At 38.6% G+C, this 22,917-nt stretch overlaps 1 long non-coding RNA gene across 2 annotated transcripts; it reads right to left on the minus strand.

Annotated features, from left to right (window-relative positions):
- Positions 1–676: 676 nt before the first annotated feature.
- On the minus strand, positions 677–22,531 carry LOC121396464. Of its 2 annotated transcripts, none has more exons than XR_005963054.1 (3): positions 21,955–22,531; positions 17,433–17,500; positions 677–1,076 (listed from the first exon to the last, which is right to left on the minus strand). It is a non-coding gene; the product is annotated as an uncharacterized LOC121396464 (long non-coding RNA). The 2 variants fall into 2 exon arrangements; XR_005963055.1 differs by lacking the exon at positions 677–1,076 and adding an exon at positions 15,548–16,113.
- Positions 22,532–22,917: the final 386 nt, after the last annotated feature.

The following is a 22,917-nucleotide window of genomic DNA, read 5'->3' on the forward strand; positions in this document are numbered from 1 at the left end:
ACTGTGCAAAATAAAAAAATGTTTGTAATATAGTTAGTTGGCCAAAAATGTAATATATAAAGGCTGGAGTGACTGAATGTGTAACACAATATCCAGAACACTACTTCCTGCTTTTCAGCTCTCTAACTCTTAGTAAGTCGGCAACTAAAAAGTGGGGCCACATGGGACATAACTGTTCAGTGAGTTTGCAATTTATCCTCAGCATTCAGCTCAGATTCAAAAGCAACAGTTATGGCCCATGTGTCCCCTTCCCTCAAGTCTCTGGTTACTGCCACACAAACATAGGTGCCTAAAAACCCATTGGTGGCCAGGATCCCCCCTACAAGTTTTTTTTAAATTGGTGGTAAGGGCTCCCGCATAAAAGTTTAAAAAAAAGTCACTGGTGGCCCCCGCCCCAACCCCATTGATGGCCAGGGCCCCTCTTACAAGTTAAATAAGAATGGTGATCGGGGCCCCCCCCATAAAAGTTACAAAACTTCATTGGTGGCCAGGCCCCCCCCCCACAAGGTAAAAAAAATTGATGGCAACCCCCATACAAGTTAAAAACATTGGTAGTCAGAGGCTTAATAGAACATTCTTTAAAAATTTGGTGGCCAGCCCCCCCCCCCACTTACAAGTTAAAAATATAATTGGTGGTCAGGGGCTCTGAAGAAAATAAAAAAAAACATTGGTGGCCGCCCTCCCCCTTACAAGTTAAAAAAACATTGATGGTCAGGGCCCCCCCATAAAAGTTTAAAAAAAACATCACCGGTGGCTAGGCCTCAGTCTAGTTAAAAACCCCATAGGTGGCCAAGGTCCCTCCTACAAGTTAGAAAAAACCCATTGGTGGCCAAGGTCCCCCCACCCTACAAGATAAAAAAAAAACATTGGTGGCCAGCCCCACCCCTTACAAGTTAGGACCAGAAACAATTTTTTTGCAAGATCCAAGGTGCGGCGCTCCACATCTCCTCCTTGCCAGCCTTCTAAACCGGAAGTCAGTTCTTGCTGTGCAGGCAGTGTAACTTCATCTGTGTCATTTATTTCTGTAAAAGTATTTGATAAAGCATTCAGCTTAATACACTTTCTGCAGGATAGATCTGTAGGTGGAAAAGGGTAGAGAGAATTTTTAACTTGAAGAACATTAGTGTTACGGGTCTTTTAAAAGAAACTATTGGTGGTCAGAGCCTTCATAGAATTTTTTTAAAAAAATGCTAGCAACCCCCCCCCCCCCTCGTACAAATTAAAAATACAATAGTTGGTCAGGGCGGTAGGTCTGGACTCAAATCACACAGCTTAAGGTGGCCATACATGGAGAGATCCGCTTGTTTGGCGATGTCGCCACACGAGCGGATCTCTCCCTGATATGCCCACCTTGAGGTGGCCAATATCGGGCTGATCCGATCATGGGCCCTAGAGCCCAACGATCGGATCCAAAAAAATGGTAACGGGCAGTCAGATCGACGGGATTTTTAGTCCCATCTGATCGAGATCTCTCGATCGGGGAAGCCCGTCGGGGGCAGCTTTTATCGACCCGTGTATGGCCACCTTTACTTGCTCATTGTATTTGCATTTTCTTTGTTCTTGGTTATTTCTATTAACATTTCACAGACTGTAAATTCTGTGACATTTTGTCAGGTTCCTCAACCTAACATTTTATTTGTCCCAGGCAGCAATATTAATTGTGTTTATCAGGGGAAAGTAGGCTGAGAGGATGTGCCAATAGTCAATGCCCTGGTGCATGAAACTGGCTTCATAATGAATTGGCTGCTTGCTTGCCAAACACCACCAAGTTGGTTGCAGACGCAAAGAGACATTTCATTTTGGAAATCCTGCCGCAGGTTTTTCCATATGAGTGTTTTAGAAGATAAATGCTCAGCAGGGATATTACTTAGGGTTGCCACCTGTCCGGTTTTGACCTGGACAGCTCGGTATTTTGAGGGGCTGCCCAGGTCAAAACTTCCTGCCCGGTTTTCCAAATAAGCAAAACCGGGCAGGATTCCCTTGATTGACATGACGATCAGCCAATCGCCGAGTTATAGCCCCCTGATGTCAAGGACACACCCATCTATGTCACAGCCCCACCCCCTGCCCGGTCCCACAATTTCAAAAGGTGGCAACCCTAATATTACTGCATTCTGAATGCATTAACATTTACCATGTGTAAGAGCCTAAAAATGAGTCATTACTCTATGCATATTGGAAAAATCACACATTCAGCTCCGTAATTTGGATCTTCATACCTTAAGTCTACTAGAAAATCATGTCAATAAACCCAATAGGTCGGTTTTGCTTCCAATAAGGATTAAATATATTTCTTAGTTTGGATCAAGTACAAGGTTCTAGGTATTTATATTTCACAGGCTACTACATCAGCTGAAGATGTCTAAGGAGAGGGGCATGACATCTATGGCTGCTACCACAGTAGGGCTGGGCCAGCGGGACACCAGGAATAAACTCCTGTGGGCCCCACCGGCCCAGACCATCAGCAAAAAAGAAAGACACATAAAAAAAAAACCTCACAGCAGAGGGCAGGGATCTGGAGGGGGCCCTTGGACAGCAGAACCGGTGGCTCGGGGCCCCCCAGTCCGACCCTGGCTGCTACAGATTTCTCACCTGTATATTCATTGGGGATATGGGTGAAGGGGACAGGGGTGCTCATATACCCGTCTATCTGCCCAGACAGCAGCTTGTAGGAGATCAATGACCTTCATCCTTTCTGGGCAGGGGTCCTGCAGAAGACCCAAAGTTCATAATGAATGGTGCAGACACAATACAAAGGGCAATACATGTATTCATTTATAATAGAAAATGTTTTCTGTTATGTGAAGAACACTTCTTCACATACCTTTTCTCTCTTTCATTTCCTACTCACCTCCCCTTCTTCCTTCTGCCTTGTCTCCCAAGTGATGAGCACTAATTACTAATATATTCAGGAATATATGCTGGGGAAATACTCACAGCTGGTGTCCTGATGAATAATATAGGCAAAGCAAGCATCAATAAATGCCTTTAGTGAACAAGGTACACTTTGGATGGCTGGGTTTTTAGTTATTACACAATGTTTATTTAAAATACTGATCAAGCATTTAGTCTTTGATGCGGAAGAAAATTGCAATACAAGCAGGTCTAATTATTCAGGAAATTAAGAGTCTGTGATTTTTAAATATATTGCATCAGCTCCTTAGATCCACTATTCCCAACAGAAGCAGCTTATGACATGAATTCCCACGGTGTATTTTTGAAGTGATACTGCTACTTCTAAACAAATGCACTGCACTGGATTCCTTGCAAAATACCCCTTAGATGTGCATTTTTATTACTTTATTACCCTTTTCATTTAGAATGGAGAGAGCTTTCAGTTCTGTATTGTGTTGGAAGAGTATAGGGCTGAACCTGTCGCACAGACTTAGATTAGCAGGTCCATACCCCTCTCTAATAAATCACAAAGCCCTGTACAGCAAAAAAAGTACCACTGGCTTGAGACACTGCCATGAATCATAATAGTTGGAATGTGCAACTGTTCTTTGTGATGAGCCAAGCCCCCAGGTTTTGTGGCCAGTCAGCCTGATAGAAGAAATAAACATCTTGCATATGGTACCCTGGCTGGAATTGAACCTAGAAACTCCAGCACTGCAAAGCAACAGCACAAGGCACTCTCGGTATTTGTCCTGCAATGAGAATTGAATATCTGCCTCTGTGCATTGGTGTTAGTATCCCATATATAGGAAAAAAGAACAGCCTCAAACACTGTTGCACTGCACATGAGGTCACTAACTCACCAACGATGCACTGTCTTTGTGTTGCCTACATATTTGATTGTTGTTATGCTCCTTCAGCAATTATCAAGACAATTGGCTAGAACTTCTTTTCCTTAGTCCTTCATTTACTAGGAGCCACTCTCACTCCCATAGACAGGGATTTATACAGTATATTATAGTGCTTACATTGTACCTGACTCAGCAAAGGTTCTAAGGTAATTGTTATTAATGGGCACAATAATCACGGCAATAGATAAGTTATTTCTGCTAGGAAGGCTGGGTAGTTAACTGCAACTAAAAGATTAAGTCACCTTTATGGTTACTATAGACAGAGCGATTTTAATAAATAAGCAAATGAGGGGTTTGTCTGGGCCCATGAGGACATGGGGTTACTCTTCTGTCCATTAAGCAGCATTAACCTTTAAAAGAATTACCCAGAAATGTCAGGCTGCATCAATGGGTAATTTGTCCTTTGCCCACAAGTGACCTTGAATCTAGGACAGTCATTCCCTAAATGAAGGCCAGTTTTATATATGTATGTATATACATTTTTATTTGTATAGCACTCCTTGAGGATGAGATTTGTGATGAGATTTGGGGTAAATGTGACATTATACATCATTTAAATCAGCCTCTGCACCACTGTACCTTAACATTTAAGGTTACAATCACATTTAGTATGGAAAGTAAGAAAAATAACCTGCTTGTTATATTTTTGGAGCATGGGAAGAAACCAAAGTACTTGGAGGAAACCCATGCTGGCACGGGGATAACGTAAAAAAGATCCTTACAAACCATGCCTTGTCATGAATCACACCCAGGACCCCAGTATATATACGTATATGTTCATATAGTTTACAGTTACTGTACATGTTATGTAAAATGTACTAGCATAGGACATTCTATGCAATAGGTCTTATTTATATGCATATATTAGTATAATACACAAAAGCCATGAATATCTTGTAAATTATATCCTTATAAACGGTGAGTTCTGATGTCATCAGTTATAAACGGTGAGTTCTGATGTTATGAAACTCCTCGGTAACTTATAATATCCTTATATTTTACAAGAGGGGGTACTTTATTCACTATATTATAAACAGGGACTGTCATTGAACTTATGAAATCAATTCATCCAAACACTCCATAGTAATAGTGCCCCTAGTGGTCAAATTCTCATTGTTGTACATTTTTCAAAACTATGCCCACAGAGTGGTGGGTAGGAAAATGAATGGAGAGAATAATAAAAATTATTTGTAAACCACATTTATTACGTAAGCATCTTTAAGAGTTTAGTGACTAGCTCCACAGTTGCAGGGGCCTAGACTGTAAAGAAATCCCCTTCGCAGCCACTCTCTTACTTGCAGGTGGGGGCCTGGTAGGAGTTGCTGTGCTCCAGGCCAAAGATTTTTTTTCTGGGGGGATATAACAGTGCAGCATCGCTAAGGCCCTTTACTTGTGATGTAAACGCCAATATGTGAGCCTTCAACTCTTTTCGAGCTAGAAACTCCCAGAAACCTGTTCAAGATTAATGACAACTGGTAGGGCTGCTAGTCTTAGCTGAGGTTAGAATGCAAAAATTTTATTTTTAATCTCCTATTATTCAGTCCCCAATCCACCCCAGGTCCACAACCAATCCATCCCAATGCACACTTGCAATATCCACCAATGCATGCTCTATTACACCATCGCTCCCCAACCTCATAGTTCTGTCTGGTTTGCCCAGTTCATACCCATCATCAACCTTGCTGGCAAATACCAAAGGCGACAACTCTAACACAAGCTGCCAAACACTGATGAAAATGCTAAATATCCAGTAGTTATTATGAAGTGCAAAAAAAAAGATTTAAAAGTAACATCTTCTGTTAACGGGTCCCCTATTAGGGGTTGTGGCACAACATCAAATGCTCTTTCTGTCTCTCTATGGTAATGCAAAAAGGTGACAGGGTACTAACAGGGGTTAATGCTAGGCACCTTTACCTTGGGAGCATCCTTACATACTGTAGGTCAATTATACAGAAAGCAGTTAGCTCCTGAAACAAATTTATTTTACACACACATATATATTTTTTTCTCTGTAATAATAAAACAGTTATTGATCCAAACTAAGCTATAACTAATGCTTATTGGAGGCAAAACTAGCCTATTGGGTTAATGTTTAAATGATTTTCTCATAGATTTAAGATGTGAAGAGAGCCAAATTATAGAATATATATATATATATATATATATATATATATATATGCACACTGATCCGCAATTAGCATAGCATTCAGGAATGGTATTACAAATAAACCAGTTGCGAAGCACTTTTTAGAGATGGGACACATGTTGCCCACATTTAGATATACAGTGATAGATCACTTTCCCCCCCTGAGATGAGGGGGTGATAGATCAAAAGTCCTCCTTCAGAGGGAGGTAAATTGGATTAAAAAAATTAATTACCCTGGCCCCCTTAGGTCTAAATGAATACTGCTCCTTCTCGTGCTATTTGAATCAGAGATGAATCTATGTTGTTACTTATTTATAACTTTATTGATTATTCCTACATGCTTATGTTACATTGTCTCTGCATGTTACTGTAGTTTGGTTTTATCAATGTGTTCCTCCTTAATGTGTGCACTCTATAACCTAGGTGATTCTATAACCATTTATGGCTTAACACTAAAACCCTAATATCTACACAGGGTTCCCCTAGGGGTCACATGATTGGTGAGAATGGGTTAGTGACGTGTTTTATTTATTTAAGTGTGTGATTTTAACAGCAATATGGTCTTGTTAAAGGTCTTAGATGGAGACCGAAACGTTGGCCGCTTTTTAATGTACTGAATAAAACAATAGATTTTTAATCTTTTTGTAACACATCCCAATGTGCACCATTTTTTGAGGATTATACACTACAGCAGGGCTGTCCAACTGCCCGCGACCCCCCTTATGTGGCCCTCCACATCAAAATCTGCCTGCTGTGTCTTTTTACCATTTGTAAACTTTAAAAGGTATCACTACAGAGATTAACTGGCTCCTGCATTGTTTAAACCTCAAATTCACACTGTAATCCCCTGTATTGTTCACACTTGTGACACCTCTATTGTTCATTCCCCTAAAAACCTTGTACTGTTCACACCTGAGACCCAGACTGAAACTGCCCACATTGTTCACCTGTTCACACTTAATACAAAATGCTAATGGGGCACCAGCACTGTGTCACTGTATGTAGTACATATTAGACTGGTCCTGATTTTCCTGTCTCGTGTTCTGTTCTGTCTTCCATATGCTCCCTGTGTGTGTCATACTTTGGTATTGGTTCTGAGCATTTGAAAATTATTGTTGTGGCCCCTAAGGTGTTTAATCATATGCTGGGGTACTGTATTATACACAGGGGAGGAGGAGGCATATGGACTTATGGGTATGTTTTATATGACTTAACTGTTTTCACATATGAGTGACATCCTTGCCAGGGCACAAGGTAGTTTGGCACCCTAGGCAAGAGCTTCACTCAGTGCCCCCCTGTTCTGCATTACCATTTCCCTCCTTACCATAATGGTTTTTAAATAAAGAGAGCAAGAAAATGTACAACACTTTTTCATTTATATTACTGCTCCCTATAACCGTACCAGCAAGCTCAGCAGCCATCCATCATACAGTCCTCCAGCAGTCATCATATTGCCCCCAATCTTTACCTGTGCCAGCAGCAGCCAAAAATAAATCTGATCATATTGCCCCCAAGTATTTATGTACCTGTGCCAGCGCCCAGCAGCAACAATATGGGCCCCAAATCTGTACCTGGCTGTGCCAGCAGGAAGCTTCACATTTTACAGTAATAGAAAGAATGTCTTCAGTTCAGTGCAACTGTGCAAGGTTGAGAGCAGCAAGAGCCACACCAAGCAGGCCCCCAGCTCTCTGCCTCTCTCTGTCACCCAACACATCAGTGATGTCATTGACGCCTATATCGCGATGCACTGCACAGAAGGAGCTATTACTTGCCGGCAAGAGGGAGAAGGTGAAGGCGATGGATTCCACCCAACTGGGTGACCATGATTACTTAAACAAATTATTAAATAAACACTTGAAAAAAAAAAATACCCTTAAAAGTGCACCCCTCAATGATGGCACCCTAGACAGCCGCCTACTCTGCCTACCCTTAGTTCCGGCCCTGATCCCTGCAGTGAGCACCAACCATTTGGTTTTTTGGTGTGCTATTAATGCGGACATGGTCTTGTGGTAACATGGGTGTGGTTTAAAGTGGGTGTGGTCTTAAAACAGGGAGTGGCTAACACTGGCTTCCGTTATCAGCCCTCCACCATGCAGATTAGAAAAATTCCGGCCCTCTGTACCATAGAAGTTGGACAGCACTGCACTACAGCATTGTTTGGTAGCACCCGCTTCTGTAAAATGTAATTCTACAAAAATAAAATTTCTGGTGAGGAATAAATCAGGACACCCCCACATTTATTCCCACGTAAAAAGGCTCAAATCACACACAGGAGTATCACACCAGGTGCACGTGATTAGAACATTGTTACTCAGTATTTTGAAGGAGTTTTGTCCTATTTAAAACTCAGACATTTAGTTTGGTGTGCTTCCTGACCGTTGAGGATAGAGCGAGGCCTTCAGAAAGAAGATTGTAGCAGCTTATCAGTCTGGTAAGGGATTTAAAAATATCTCAAATGAATTTGAAATTAGCCATTCCACTGTCCAGAAAACAGTCTACAAGCGAAGGACTTTCAAAACAACTGCACACATGCCCAGGTTTGGCTGTCCAAGCAAGTTCACACCAAGAGCAGACCGCAAGATGTTAAAAGAAGTCTCCAAAAACCCTAAAATGTCATCACGTGACCTACAGCATGCTCTTGCTACTGTTGATGTGAAAGTGCATGCCTCTACAATCAGAAAGAGACTGTACGAATTGAACTTGCATGGGAGGTGTGGAAGGAGGAAACCTTTGCTCTCTAAGCGAAACCTCAAGACCAGACTGAAGTTTGCCAGAGAGAATATAGACAAAGACCAGGACTTTTGGAATAATGTTATTTGGACAGGTGAAACTGAATTATTTGGACACCAGAACAGAGGACATGTTTGGCATAAACTAAATACAGCATTTCAGGAAAAGAAACTCATACCAACTGTGAAGCATGGAGGTGGAAGTGTCATGGTTTGGGGATGCTTTGCTGCAGCAGGACCTGGCCAGCTCACCATCATCAAATCCTAATTCTACTGTGTATCAGAGGGTGCTTGAGGAACATCAGACCATCTGTAATAAAATTTAAGCTGAAGCAGAACTGGACCCTGCAACACAACAATGACCCAAAACATACCAGTAAATTCACCACAGACTGGCTGTAATGTAGGAAATGGAGAGTCCTGGAGTGGCCGAGCCAAAGCGCAGATCTTAATCCCATTGAGATGCTGTTAGGTGACTTGAAAAGGTCTGTACATGCAAGAAAACCCTCAAATATCTCACAGCTGAAAGAATTCTGCATTGAGGAGTGGGGCAAATTTTCCTCAGACCAATGTCAGAGACTGGTAGATGGCTACAAGAAATGTCTTACTGCAGTTATTTCAGCCAAAGGGGGTAAACTAGCTATTAGGGGGTAGGGTATCCTAACTTTTTCCTCAGAATACACATTTTTGTTGATATCTTTTGTTTAATAAGTATATCAAGGTTCATTTTTGTTGTTTACCTGCAATTAAATCACTTTTTTTTCCAGAGATAATTAAAAACAAGATTAGACGTGAACATATATATATATAGATATATATATATACAGTCATAATAATTTCTTTATTAAGAAGCATATTAAAAGTTAGTTAGGTGTTCCATGACCAAAAGGCACAAAGTTGCAGACTCCAAGGGGACTTCATATAACCTCATATTTTACAAAAGTGGGTAAATTATTTTTGATAATATACTTCTTTAAATCATAGAATATAAAATCATCATCATAGAATATAAAATCATCAGAGTTTATAAGGATACCTTTAATAGGCCATTCATTAGCCTTGTGTTAATAACAATGTATAATGGCTATAAACCTTAGCATGTAGCATTGCTGGCAGGTTGTGCGCAGTAAGAAAAACTATCTACAGTATGAAGTTATCTAACATTAGGGATGTAGCGAACCGCCGAGTATGTGTTCGCGAACGCCGTTCGCGAACACCGGCAAAAAATGCGAACAGTTCGCGAACTGTTCGCGAACTTCGAACATCCGAAAATCGTTCGATTCGAACGATCGTAGGATTTTTAATCGTTCGATCGAACGATTTTCGTTCGAATCGAACGAAAATCGTTCGATTTTAGCGATCGAATGGTCGAATGGTCGAACGATTTTGACGCGAACGCCTATTGGCGAACGTCGCGCGACGTTCGCGAACTTGCGGCGGACGCGAACAGCCGATGTTCGCGCGAACAAGTTCGCCGCAGAACAGTTCGCTACATCCCTATCTAACATCTCTGTGCCTTTCTTGTTTATAGAGAAGGGCATGTAAAAAAAAGGTTCGGACTGATTTCTAGTGCATGGCATGAATGACGCAGTCCTTCTTAAATCTAAATGACAGATATGCATCTTGCTGCATTACATCTTTCGCAGCCCTTGCTGCAGATACTATTAATGTGGCTTACCCATCCTACATACCCCTCCTTAACCCTGACTCAGCAGAGAGCCCATATTGATTTTTTAATAATGGAAGCAGTGTCTATTTTTTAACCCTCTTTGGGTCTGGCTGTGTGGAAGATTTGGGATATCCAGTATCATGATGTGCCAGTAGAGGACTCCATTTCTTACAAGAGATCTGATCCCTGCAATGTGACCCAGATTGTGCATTAGTGCCAGAATAAACCTGCAGTGCAGCAAGCGCAGGAATAGAGGGAGGGGAGGAAGACAAGCAGAAGGGGGGGGGGGAAGGGGGGGGGGTAGGGGTGCTTGAAAATAAAAAGGGAATGAAAGTTAAGTATAGAGTTGCACAGAGGGGGAGAATGCACAAAGCATTGCATTGGATACTGTGGGGCAAACAGACAAATTATGCACATAATGTGGCTACTTAATATCTGTCTGTACACTGTCAATAACAAATTGTGCAGTAACAAATGCATGTGTCTGTGCTATAGATTGGTTAAACTGTCTTTATACCAAATGCCCTTCTCTGTGCTTCAGTACATGGATTTGTTTTTAACATACTGTATCTATTACACCAGTAATGAAAACGGCACTCTTTAGTAAGGCAATCAGAAAATGATTACTAGAAAAGTATCTATCTGCCTGTCTGTCTATCTCTGTAAAGGTGACCATTCACGATTAGATCCGCTCGTTTGGTGATACACAATAAGATCCAGTCGTTTGACCCTAGGGCCAAACGATCAGATTACAACAAAAAGAATAGGCGCCAATGGTCGTAGGACTGCATCGACTAGCTGACCGCCCCTATCGATATCTTGGCCAGATATTGATCGGGGAGACCTGTCAAAAGCCCCATACAATCTTTCTAAAAGACCAATATCTGCAGTTTTAATCGGCCCGTGTATGGCCAACTTTACTCTGTAAATCTTTGCCTTCTCTTTCTTTCTGTAATTTCTAACTATCTGCTTATCCAATATGATTTATGAACATAGGTGCTGTATTGTAGAAGTGCAGATGTCAAAAGCAACCAATCAGAAAGCTGGAAAATGTAAGCAAAGTTTCTGTTGGTGCAGGCACTTGCACACTGACAATTTAGCACCTATGTTCATTATCAGCCTCTAGACTCTAAATATGCTCTCTGTGCTCTGTTAAGCATATGTTAAACATGTTCTGATACAATGCAATGAGTTGGATCTAGAAGATGGGGACAAATATTTGAATGTCATTCTTCTCAAAAACTACAGCACCATCTATACCTGCATATATGTTGTTTACAGCAAATACTTGTCATTATTGCACTAACATGAAAAACCTTTTTAATACCCCAGCTCTTAAAACTTTTTGGGAGGTGACATACTGTATATTTTAAAATATGTATTGCACCACAACATTAGGCAGAAGCCCCCTGAACCCTCTGTAATGACACACAGTCTTTTGCTCATTGATGCCAACCAGTGGAAAATAGCAACAGGCAAATGCCATTATCCAGCTGTTACCATGCTCCAATGATATTTAATGGTGATCACCCTAGTGCAAGCCAGCATTTCACATGTCTGTCTGTCACCTCTCCTTGTACATCAGCAAGAAACCTCACCATTAAATAATATTAGGGGCAATGACAGATGGGGACCTTTTGACGACCGTTTTCTGCTGGATCACATCACTAGTCAAAGTATGTGTGCCATTGGCTATAAAGTCTGCAATAGCTGCCAGGCCTCATGCCTCTGCTTATAAGTTCATACACAGCTCACTTTATAAAACTGACTATCAATACAACAATCCAATACCATGTTTGGGATGATATACTTACAATAAGCATCTCTTCATTCACAATAAACTGTCAATTACCATAATGATACACAGGATACAGTATATTTACAGATAATGAAAATGCTTTGATAGACAGACAGTATGTTCTTTGACTCCTCAGCATGAATACAGACTGGTGCTAATGGAGTCTGAATCTGGGAAATGAACTGGGAATGGGAAACATGGACAGTTGGTAACTAGGTTCTTATCTGCCATCAATATCTGTGTGGCTTAATGTTCTTACGCAGAAATGCAGTTGGTTTTCTAATTTATTGTACATTTATTAATTCACTCATTAAGTATACTAAGGCTGAGTATTCTGTGGCTTGTAGGGGAAAGGTCCATAGCTATTGCTCTCAATATATATCAATCTTGTTTGTAAAGAAAAAAAAACAATAGCTTTCTCCGTATATGCAAACTTAAGTATGGGTGGCACCGACTGTAGAGATACTAAGTAAACATGCAGAATTTGTAACAGATTTCAATACCATGCCACCAATTAGTGAGTTTGTAGTTTAATGTCACGTGGCTGTCCATAGCACAGATTGCTTATGTCACTTCATGATATGTTGTTTGTCTTCATGTCATAGTTTCAACAATGCCACTAGCACAATAAGTTAACCTGCAAAATTTAGCCATGATATGTATAGTGTTTGGATATCGGGTTACAGTTAGAGTTAGCCCAACCATTATCTTTCCCAGAGACCCTAACTCGAATCCTTATCTTATATAGAGACTGTAGCCCTAACCCAAACTCAAATGCCAAAGTTTTTATTCAAAACATTGCTAGAGCTATTTTACAGTATATATTTAAATTTGAACCATCCTTAAGGCCACAAAAACACCTGGTCTAAGAAATCCATGCAAAATCGTATTGTAGATTTATTTCTTAATACTTACAGCCAAAAGAACCCCAAAGTCTCCCTCAGCCCGTGATATTTACCGAAGGTGAAACTTCAACATACCTAAAGGCTCTTTCACAGTTGATTCAGTCAAACTGGACTGGGGGCTGGGGAAATATGTATATGAATTTGTTGGCTACTTATTAAAAATAATTAGTGTTTTTAGTTACTAAAAAATGTATATGTTTCGTATTGTATGGGTAATAAACATTAAATAAAATGAATAAGCTGGTTCTGCTTCTAAGGACTGATTATATCTTAGTTTGGATCAAGTATATGGTACTGTTTTATTATTAGTTTTATTATTTATTTATTTGGATAAAATGGAGTCTATGGAAGACAGCCTTTCTGTAATTCGGGGCTTTCCCATACCTGTACTTTCGAAGCAAAGACACGATTTGTATAATTTGTATTATACTGGAATGCACTAAAAATCTACCATATTTTAGTTTATCTGTTGTAATCTATTCCAGATTAAAATAGATTTTTTTTTTCCCTATGGCATTTGTCTACAACAAGAAATCAGATAAAAAAAGTATTGTTATTGTTGCTTTGGCTCCTTTCATACACTCTTGCTATATATATTGTCTATATATCTGCTAATCTGTTGTTTTATTGCATTAATACCATGTTCACCAAGTGAGTTTCAGTTCTGTTTTGTGTTGTTACTATGCCTCTACACAAACATTAAAAAACGCTGTCACTGATAAAGCAACTAGAGACCATTAGCCCCAATACACCACAGCATTTTCAATAGAGACCAATCAGCTCCTAGAAAAAGAAAGAAAATAGATTAAAGGGGTTGCTCACATTTGAATTAACTTTTAGTATAATATAGAGAGTGAAATTCCGAGACAATTTGCAGTTGGTTTTCATTTTTTATTATTTGTGGTTTTTGAGTTATTCTAGTTTGCAGCTTCAGCAATTTGGTTGCTAGGGTCCATATTATCCTAGCAATAAAACATTGTTTTGAATAAGAGTCTGGAATATGAAAGGACCTGACTAGAAAGATGAGTAATAAAAAGTCACAATAATAATACATATGTAGTCTTACAGAGGATTTGTTTTTAGATGGGGTCAGTGACCCCCCATTTGAAAGCTGGAAAGATCAAGTAATTAAAAAAACTATAATAATGAAATAATGAAGAGCGATTAATAAGTTGCTCTGAATTAGCCATTCTATAAAAAAAACATTTTCCCCAACCAAAGGTGCGGGCTACTTTGTTTGGGGGTAACAATGTTTTTTTTTATTATTTCTTTTGTAATTTCTTTGTACAGGTATGGGATCTATTATCCAGAAATCCGTTATCCAGAAAGTTCCAAATTATGGAATGCCCGTCTCCCATAGGCTCCATTTTATCCAAATAATCCAAATTTTTTTAAAATAAATTCCTTTCTCACTGTAATAAAAAAAAAACAGTTCCTTGTACTTGATCCACACTAAGATATAATTAATCCTTATTGGAAGCAAGCTGGGTTTATTTCATGTTTACATGGTTTTCTAATAGACTTGAGGTATGAAGATCCAAATTACAGAAAGTTATCCAGAAAACCTCAGGTCCCTAGCATTTTGGATAACAGGTCCCATACCTGTAATAAAACAGTACCTTGTACTTTATACTAATTAAGAAACATAAATCCATATTGGGCAAAAAATGTTTATTTTATTACTGGGTTTATGCATGTTTAAATTATTTTTGACAGACTTAAGGTATTGTGATTAGCAAATCTGACCCGTTTTGATGAAAATTTGTTTTAGACATGTCAGATAGCATTTTCACAGTACCTGTAATAAAGACAATAGGGCTCATTTAGAAAAGTCCCAGTGTCTGCCCCACTGAAGCTTGCAATAAAATGTATTTATCACAAAATAAATGCATAATAGGATGCAATTATCATCAGGAAGCATTCAAAATGTTGGGATGTTACAGGAGTGTGAGAGAAAAACAAAGTATCCAGTAAACTCACACCGACACACAAGGAGAAAATACTAACCTCTTGCAGATAGCTCCGATACTGAAACTAAGCAACCCAGTGCTGAAATATGTTAGTATGGCATAGAATAGTTTCAGTAAAGAAAGCATTTTATATAATACAGGTATATACTAATATTATAACTAATAAGAATTTATCTAAAATGTATTTATTATTTATGTGTAAGGGAACTTGTGGGAAATCAGCATTACAGATGGCAGAGAGCATGCTTGACATTATGAAGCGATGACATTTAAATAGAACATCTTGCAGACACATCTTGCTTTACTCATATAAATGATATATTATTTTTAGTATGGCTAACTAATCTGTATAATGCCACTCTTAGGGCAGAGGCACACGCGAAGATTCAGGGAGACTAGTCGCACGGCGACAAATCACCTCTTCTTCGGGCGACTAATCTCCCTGAAAAGCCTTCCTGACGGCTAGAATGTAAAAAGCCGGCGGGACGGCACTCGGAACGATTTGTTTTCTGAAGTCGCCCGAATTAGCCTCATGAGGAAAATCTCCCTGAATCTTCACCTGTGTCCCTGCCCTTAGTGTAAATGAATGATTACTATTTTGTTAACACAGTACAAAACTATGGTTCTGTTCAACTACATAACCGAGGCACACATGCAAAACCTAATTCAGTAGAACAAAACAGACAGTATAGACAACTTGCTTGCTTTTTGCCCTTGTATATGTAATTTCTTCATTAATAGTCAGTACCTAAAACAGACACATTGGGTGAGGGATCCAGTTTATTTTGCTTCTTTGCATCTACAGTATGTTCACTTTTGCCTTTCTGTTGTTGATAAATAAATATGGATCTTAATTAGCATTTTTTTCAGGTCATGGATGTCTTTTTGCACCCTACAGTTCACTCAGTATAATAAGAAGCTCTCTTACCACAACCTTGAGCATTTCCAAAGCCGAGTGGGGTTTACAGGGAATCCTAGTAAAAATTACTTAACTGTGATGATCCGCTACATCCAGCTACAAGACACGGGAGACTATTACTGTTATGTTCTGAATCCACCAGACCGAGATAGGGGCGCTGGAAAAATCAATCTGAAAGTTCGAACAGAGGGTTTGTTATGCTAACAGATTAAGAGAGTCTCTGTGCCTGTGTGTGTTTCTATTGCAAGGCTATTATGATGTCCCATAATTAAGAGCCAAAACTTGTTGCGAGTATTTATTAAAAATATATGTATGACAGTAGATGCAAGAGGCAGCAAAGATTAAAAAGAGACTCTGTATCTGTGTGTATTTGTTCTCTCAGTATATATGGCTAGGGATACCAGAAACTCTAAGCATGTGTTTATCTGTTTTAAAGGGAACTGTATGGGCTCTGTTATCAAGAAACCTGCAATCCAGAAAGCTCCAAATTACAGGACAGTCATCTCCTATAGGTTACATTTTACTCAAATAATTAAAAATGTTTAAAACATATTTCCTTTTTTTGGAATAATAAAACAATACTATATACTGTACTTGATCCAAACTAAGATATAATTAATCCTTATTGTAGGCAAAACAATCTTATAGGTTTTATTTAATGTTTACATTACTTTTTACAGGGCAACGCTTTTGAAATAAAAAATAACAAAGGGGTATAAAGTTGATACCTTTATTGAAGCTGTGGTTGCCCTGTAACATTTTTACTGGCTAACACCGTACAACAACGTTACCCATTATTTTTTAAGAAGACCTAAGGTATGAAGATCCATATTATTGAAAGACCCCTTATCCGGTAACACCAGGTCCTGAGCATTCTGGATAACAAGTCCCATAACTATACAGTATATACAATAGAAGACATTTTGCCTGGCAGGAAGAGTCTCTGTGCATGCATGTTTTTTTTTTAAAGAATAGCAGGGAAGATACTAGAATACGATAGGGATCATTTACTTACTGCACAACAGTTGTGCTTGGCAGCAGTAACTTTCAGTTAAAATCCCAATCATTTAAGGTACTTGCATCAATATACAGTACACTCCTTGCGCTTCCAAATAGTCACACTAAGCACTGCTATCTTTTTCTTGCCTCCTGATCCGAATTAAAGGCAGTTGCGTCCCAGGTGGCAGCTGCAGTGTTCCATAAATTGTTGCAGCACAACTGCACTAAATGAATTGGGAAGTCTTATGCCAAAAAAATGTTTTTACCATAATTGCATCCAATTTGAACCAAAGTGCAAGCGCAGTTGCAGAAAGTGCAACTCCCCCTGCATCGAGGCCCTATAACAATGTATTTATTCTGTATTTAAGTATGAAGGATAGGATGCCCATGTCTGTCTGTTCTGTAGGATATACAGACATAAAAAAATGATCACAGGGTAGAACAGAAAAGAATAAAACTGATTTGCTTCTCCATTGTTTAGTAACACTCACCAAGTCCATGGTTGTTGTGTCCCTTATTTCAGGTTCTTCTCCGGAGGTCTGCGAGTTGCTTGGCAGCACTGTAGAATATCAGTGATCGCATGAATAGAAGTTAGGCAAGCACCAAATGCAGAATTTTTGAATTTGACTGAATACTAAATGTACCACAAAAGTTTGGCCAAATCCCAAACTGAACTCGAGCCCATGTGATATATAGGGTTAAGATACGTTCAGACAAGACCAGGGATTCAAATAATTCAGTTTCCTGCAAAAAAAACCTTTGTTTCATTCAAAGTTCTGGGAGTCAGTGCATCCCTACAAAAATCAGTGTTTCTTTCTCCTCTACATTCCATAGTTACTTAAAAGTGGGACTTAATAATATAAGTTTAATAATCATGCTTATTAACGATTCATAATTGCACTCTCACCTGTTTGAACTAGGTCAGTATTTGTAAGGCATATAAAGCAATAAGGCAAATGATTTTCTATTATACATTTGGCAAATGGCACTTCATTCAAGTAGAGATAGTCAAGAGCTGTCTAAGAGTCCCCTTAAATATTAGTCAAATTCTAAAGAAATTTTTAGGGTCTGCTAACATACTAGCAATTTTGACTACAAAGGATCTCACATGCCCAATACTCAGCTCCACAGAAGTCTCACAATATTTGGATTCATTTTTTTCACATTTATATCCTGATCAAATATGATCAAACACCAAGGTGAACTTGATTTTCAAGAATCATAGGCAAACAAAGCTTGTGGTGTATACAAGCCTTTTGATGGCACCGTCATGTTTTATACTATACATTATAAGAAATGGCAAATATACATTTAACTTATTTCTGACTGCTATGTATTACTGTACATGCACTAGAACATGTGCATCATTACAAGAGCACCGTAACACTTACAGTAGCGTTTCATTTTAGAGCTGATTCGTTTGAGCTTCTTTGCAATATTTTGTCTTCTTCGCAACTGTAGTAGCAGTTGGTTGTAAACTAAACTAGATTAATACTGGATGGAATGGGTTATTTTTTGGGGTTTATGATTACATAAGATGTTAGAGATGAAGAAGGGTAAAACTTTCTATCATGACTTGTCTGGCTCCATTTCAGGTAGCAGGACCCATGTGCATAGGGTTGCCACCTGGCCGTTATTTTACCAGCCTGGCCGGTAAAAATGATGCTTGATGCCAATGTTTTTAATAGGAAAAAATGGCAAGAATATAGGAAGGCCGGTACTTTTTTCCAGAAAAGGTGGCAACTCTACATGTACAGCTGTTCTTCATTGCATATTTGTACCAATGATTTCTATTTAGTCTCAGAACATAATCATCACCTCTGATCCATCTGTCCTTGAGGAGGTTTTTGTCAAATGCAACTGTGGCTCTGGACTCCCATTCCCAGCCAACCTCATAATCTACCTGGGCCTTTGCATTAAAGGGGAACAGTCTAAACACAGGAACAATTTAAAATCTGATTTTTATTAAAATGCACCAAATCCACTATTTTGGATTCTGCCGAACCCCCGAATCCTTCGGCCGAATACTGAACCAAATCCGAATCCTAAACCTGGATTTGGTGCATCCCTATAAAATACATACATGAATCATACCTACTCAAGTCAACATGTTATTATAACTGAATTATAACTTATAATTCTGCTATACAACCAATGACCTCTGCACAACATTCAAAACAGATGATTAAGCAGGACTGACTAAGAATGCAGACACCACCATTCGTCAAACTACATATCATATGGTAAGATACACCTAGTAATCTCCTGAGAACGCTTAGACTGACGGAAAAGACGTCTGTCAGGATAACCTAGAACGTGTTTGGACATTCACACATCCAGGTATGGTAAGACTTCTAGCTTATATATATTCCACATTGAATAAATTATATCTTCAAAAACTCGAGTGTTTGTTATTTATTAAAGGGGTTGTTCACCTTCCAAACACTTTTCTAGATGAGTTGTTTTTAGATTGTTCTCCAGAAAAAAAGTTTAAAGGGGAACTCCACAAAAACATAACTTAAGCTTTTTGAAAAGTAAATATAATTTCAAGCAACTTTGCAATATACATCAATTAAAAAATATGCAGACTTTTCATGATTTTTAATGGTTTGGAACAGTTCCCTAAGCCTAGTCCCCTGCTCTGCTGCTGATCTGTCTGACTACTGTGCTGAGCTGGCTGACTACTGTTACTTTGTATCATCAGCCATCTGTCCTCAGCCTGCATCTTCCAAACCCCACAATTCCCTGCACACGTGATTTCAATAAGGAAGAGAACATCACAGTGCAATGCATTGTGGGGTGTGTAGTTCCTGTATGCCTGCAAGTTGTGGAGAAGTTGTTACAATTTGTAACATCAGTGTTTAGTCCCTCCTTCCCTGCCAGAATTTCAAATTATGCACAAAGAGAAGAACTGTTAACCAGCTGGATTGCAGCAAAGAAAATGGCATTTATTCATACTTTTTGAAGAAACAAGTAACTGTGATGGGTATATTAGGGGTTTCTGTGTTATGCGGGCCTCTTTATCATATTTTGGTTTGGAAGCCGGAGTTCCCCTTCAATGTTTAATGTTCGTGTCTCTAGTGTTTGAGTGGCAGCTCAGTAATTTAGGTGCAGATTCTAAACTGTTACAATTTTGCAACATTTAGTTGATTTGTATCAATTCTAACAGCTGCCTGTAATGAAACCCAGGGATTTTGCTCTGCAATGACAAAGATAGGGTCGAATAAAAAAAAACTTCGAAATTCGAATAAAAAAAGACCAACCGAAATGTATTTAAAAAAATCGAAGTTTTTTTTGGGTAAATAGGCCATTTTCATTCGAATCATACGAAACGAAGGAACATTGTATTTGATCGAATTCGATTCAAAGTTTTTTTTCTAAAAAAGCGTCCACCAATTGACTCCAAATAGGTTTTGGGAAGTCCCCTTAGGCTAAAAGAGCAATTTGGCAGATTTTAGATGGCGAATGGTCGGAATCGAATTTTTAAAGAGACAGTACACGATAAATTTTGATATTTGAATTTTAGAATTTTTTTCAAATTCAAATCAAATTTGGGCTATTCCCTAGTCGAAGTACACAAAAAATAGCTTGAAATCTCGAAAACTTGAATGTAAAAACTTTGGCATCTAAAAGCCTGCGAGTTCATGAAGAAGTCAATGGGAGTCTTTATATTCAAATTTTTTAATAAACAGGCATTACAGTTTTTTTAGTTGCGGGTTTATTCATTAGAAAAAAAACTCACAAATTAGATTTTTGATAAATAAGTCAATAAATGAACCAAAAACAGTAGTTTTGCCTCCAGTAAGGATTGATTATATCTTACTTAGGATCAAGTACAAGGTACTGTTTTATTATTACAAAGTAAAAGGAAACTATTTTTAAAATTTTGATTTACTTGATTCAAATGGAGTCTGTGGGAGATGGCCTTCCGATAATTTGGAACTTTCTGGATAAAGGATCCCATACCTATATTCCATTTAGAGTGACATCAAGGTTCAAAGGAATAAAGAACCTCTGCATTAAATTATACAATTTATACTAAGGCTATAAAAATGCAGTGGGGCTCTGTATCTTGAAGGGATTCCAAATATAACATTAGGCATAATGAAAAGCAAATATAACTCTGACCAACTTTACAATATGACATACTGAAGTAGTTGTAAAGTCAACTCGCTAAACTAAAACTAGGATATCATTCTCCATTAAAATGCAATTTAATAGGGATGATTTTTTTTTTACTTCTTTCTAACTATGGCTTCTGTTGCCCTTGGACAAATCAGGCAGCCACTGTGTTATAATTTGAATTATTATAACAGCAAGGCTCTGTTGTGCATTACAGCCAGACTGAATAGAACAGCAGGGTTTACAAGAGTGAATCAGAAACCACTATATTATACTCTGATTAAGAATACATAAGGGACTCACACACCCAGAATGTGCATGCAATAGTATATAAAGGGCATCTGTATTACTCGGAGACTAAATATAACAACAGTGGTCTTGGAAATTAGACAAACCTCTGTATTGCACTAAATATAATAGCAGGGCTCAAAATGAGACCCCAGTATCACACATATCTGAATGTCACACGAGGACACAGCACAAACTCATACTGTAAAGCCAAATAAAGACAGAAGAGAAAAATACAGAAAAGATGTATAAAATCAGAAGAGAATGGGAATGCAGTTAGGAACTCGGCAAATCACAGACCATAGCACAATAGCTTACTGTAGTCTGAGTAACCTACACAGCTGAGCCTACATAGTACCTCACAGAAATGTATAACAACATCTTTGTAGCAGTGTTGCTATATTCAGACATTTTAAAGGGAATAGAAATAAAAAGCACATCAATTTCTCTCTTAAGCATGCTGTAGCTTTATAAAAAAAATAACTCTGGAGAGAAAATGAATTTGTCAAAAATCCTACCTTTGTGGTCTCATTTCCATAATAAACCCAATTTTAATATATACATATATAGCAATAATAAGATGTGTGGAGAAAATGCACTCACCATTGAACACCTTGTCTCCAAACAGCAAATCATTAATGCTTCTAAGCTCTCTAATTTGTTTTATCAGCATCTCATTCTTATAACGCCTACATCTCTTGTCTTACTGTACTCCTCTCAGCAATGGACTCAATTCATGTAGAGAACTCACAGTGATATATTTTTACTAATTCCAACTTGGTTCTTTTCCTTTTATCTTCCTTGTTTTCTCTTTTTCACTGCCTTTCTCCTTTCTCTGGTGCACCTCATCCAAAAACTGCCTTCAGGATCTAGCTCGGAGTCATCTCTTCTCCCGGTCCCACGCGATACATGCCACCCCCTCCCTTCAGATCTTTTTTATGACCCTGAGTTGTGATGCAGACAACCTATACATGCTGTACTGTGTATTTATAATACATATCCCTGCACTGATATTGTGCACAGCACATGCAATATGAGTAACTTGAGCAGTAAATTGATTCCTTTTGTAGTCACACTACAATAACCTAATATCTATACCCTGCTAATGAATATACTGTGCTCCATAAAGAGCTTCAACGATTTACTGTTACGTAGTATTACAACTAAGAGACTTGGGAATCAAAATGTATATTTAATATGACCTACAAATATTCATTAACCCATTTAAAGGAGAACTAAACCCTAAAAATGAATGTGGCTAAAAATGCCACATTTTATACACTGAACTTATTGCACCAGCCTAAAGTTTCAGCTTCTCAATATCAGCAATGATCCAGGACTTCAAACTTGTCATAGGGGGTCACCATCTTGGAAAGTGTTTGCGACACTCACATGCTCAGTGGGCTCTGAGTATCTGTTAAGAAGCTAAGCTTAGGGGCTGTCACAAATTATCAAGCAAAAAATGAGGTTGGTCTGTAATATAAGCTGATGCTACAGGACTGATTATTAAATTCTGATGCTGGTTTATGTGCTGCCATGTAATAATTATCTGTATTAATTACTAAT

The sequence above is a fragment of the Xenopus laevis genome, chromosome 7S, assembly GCF_017654675.1.
Source record: "Xenopus laevis strain J_2021 chromosome 7S, Xenopus_laevis_v10.1, whole genome shotgun sequence".
NCBI lineage: Eukaryota > Metazoa > Chordata > Amphibia > Anura > Pipidae > Xenopus > Xenopus laevis.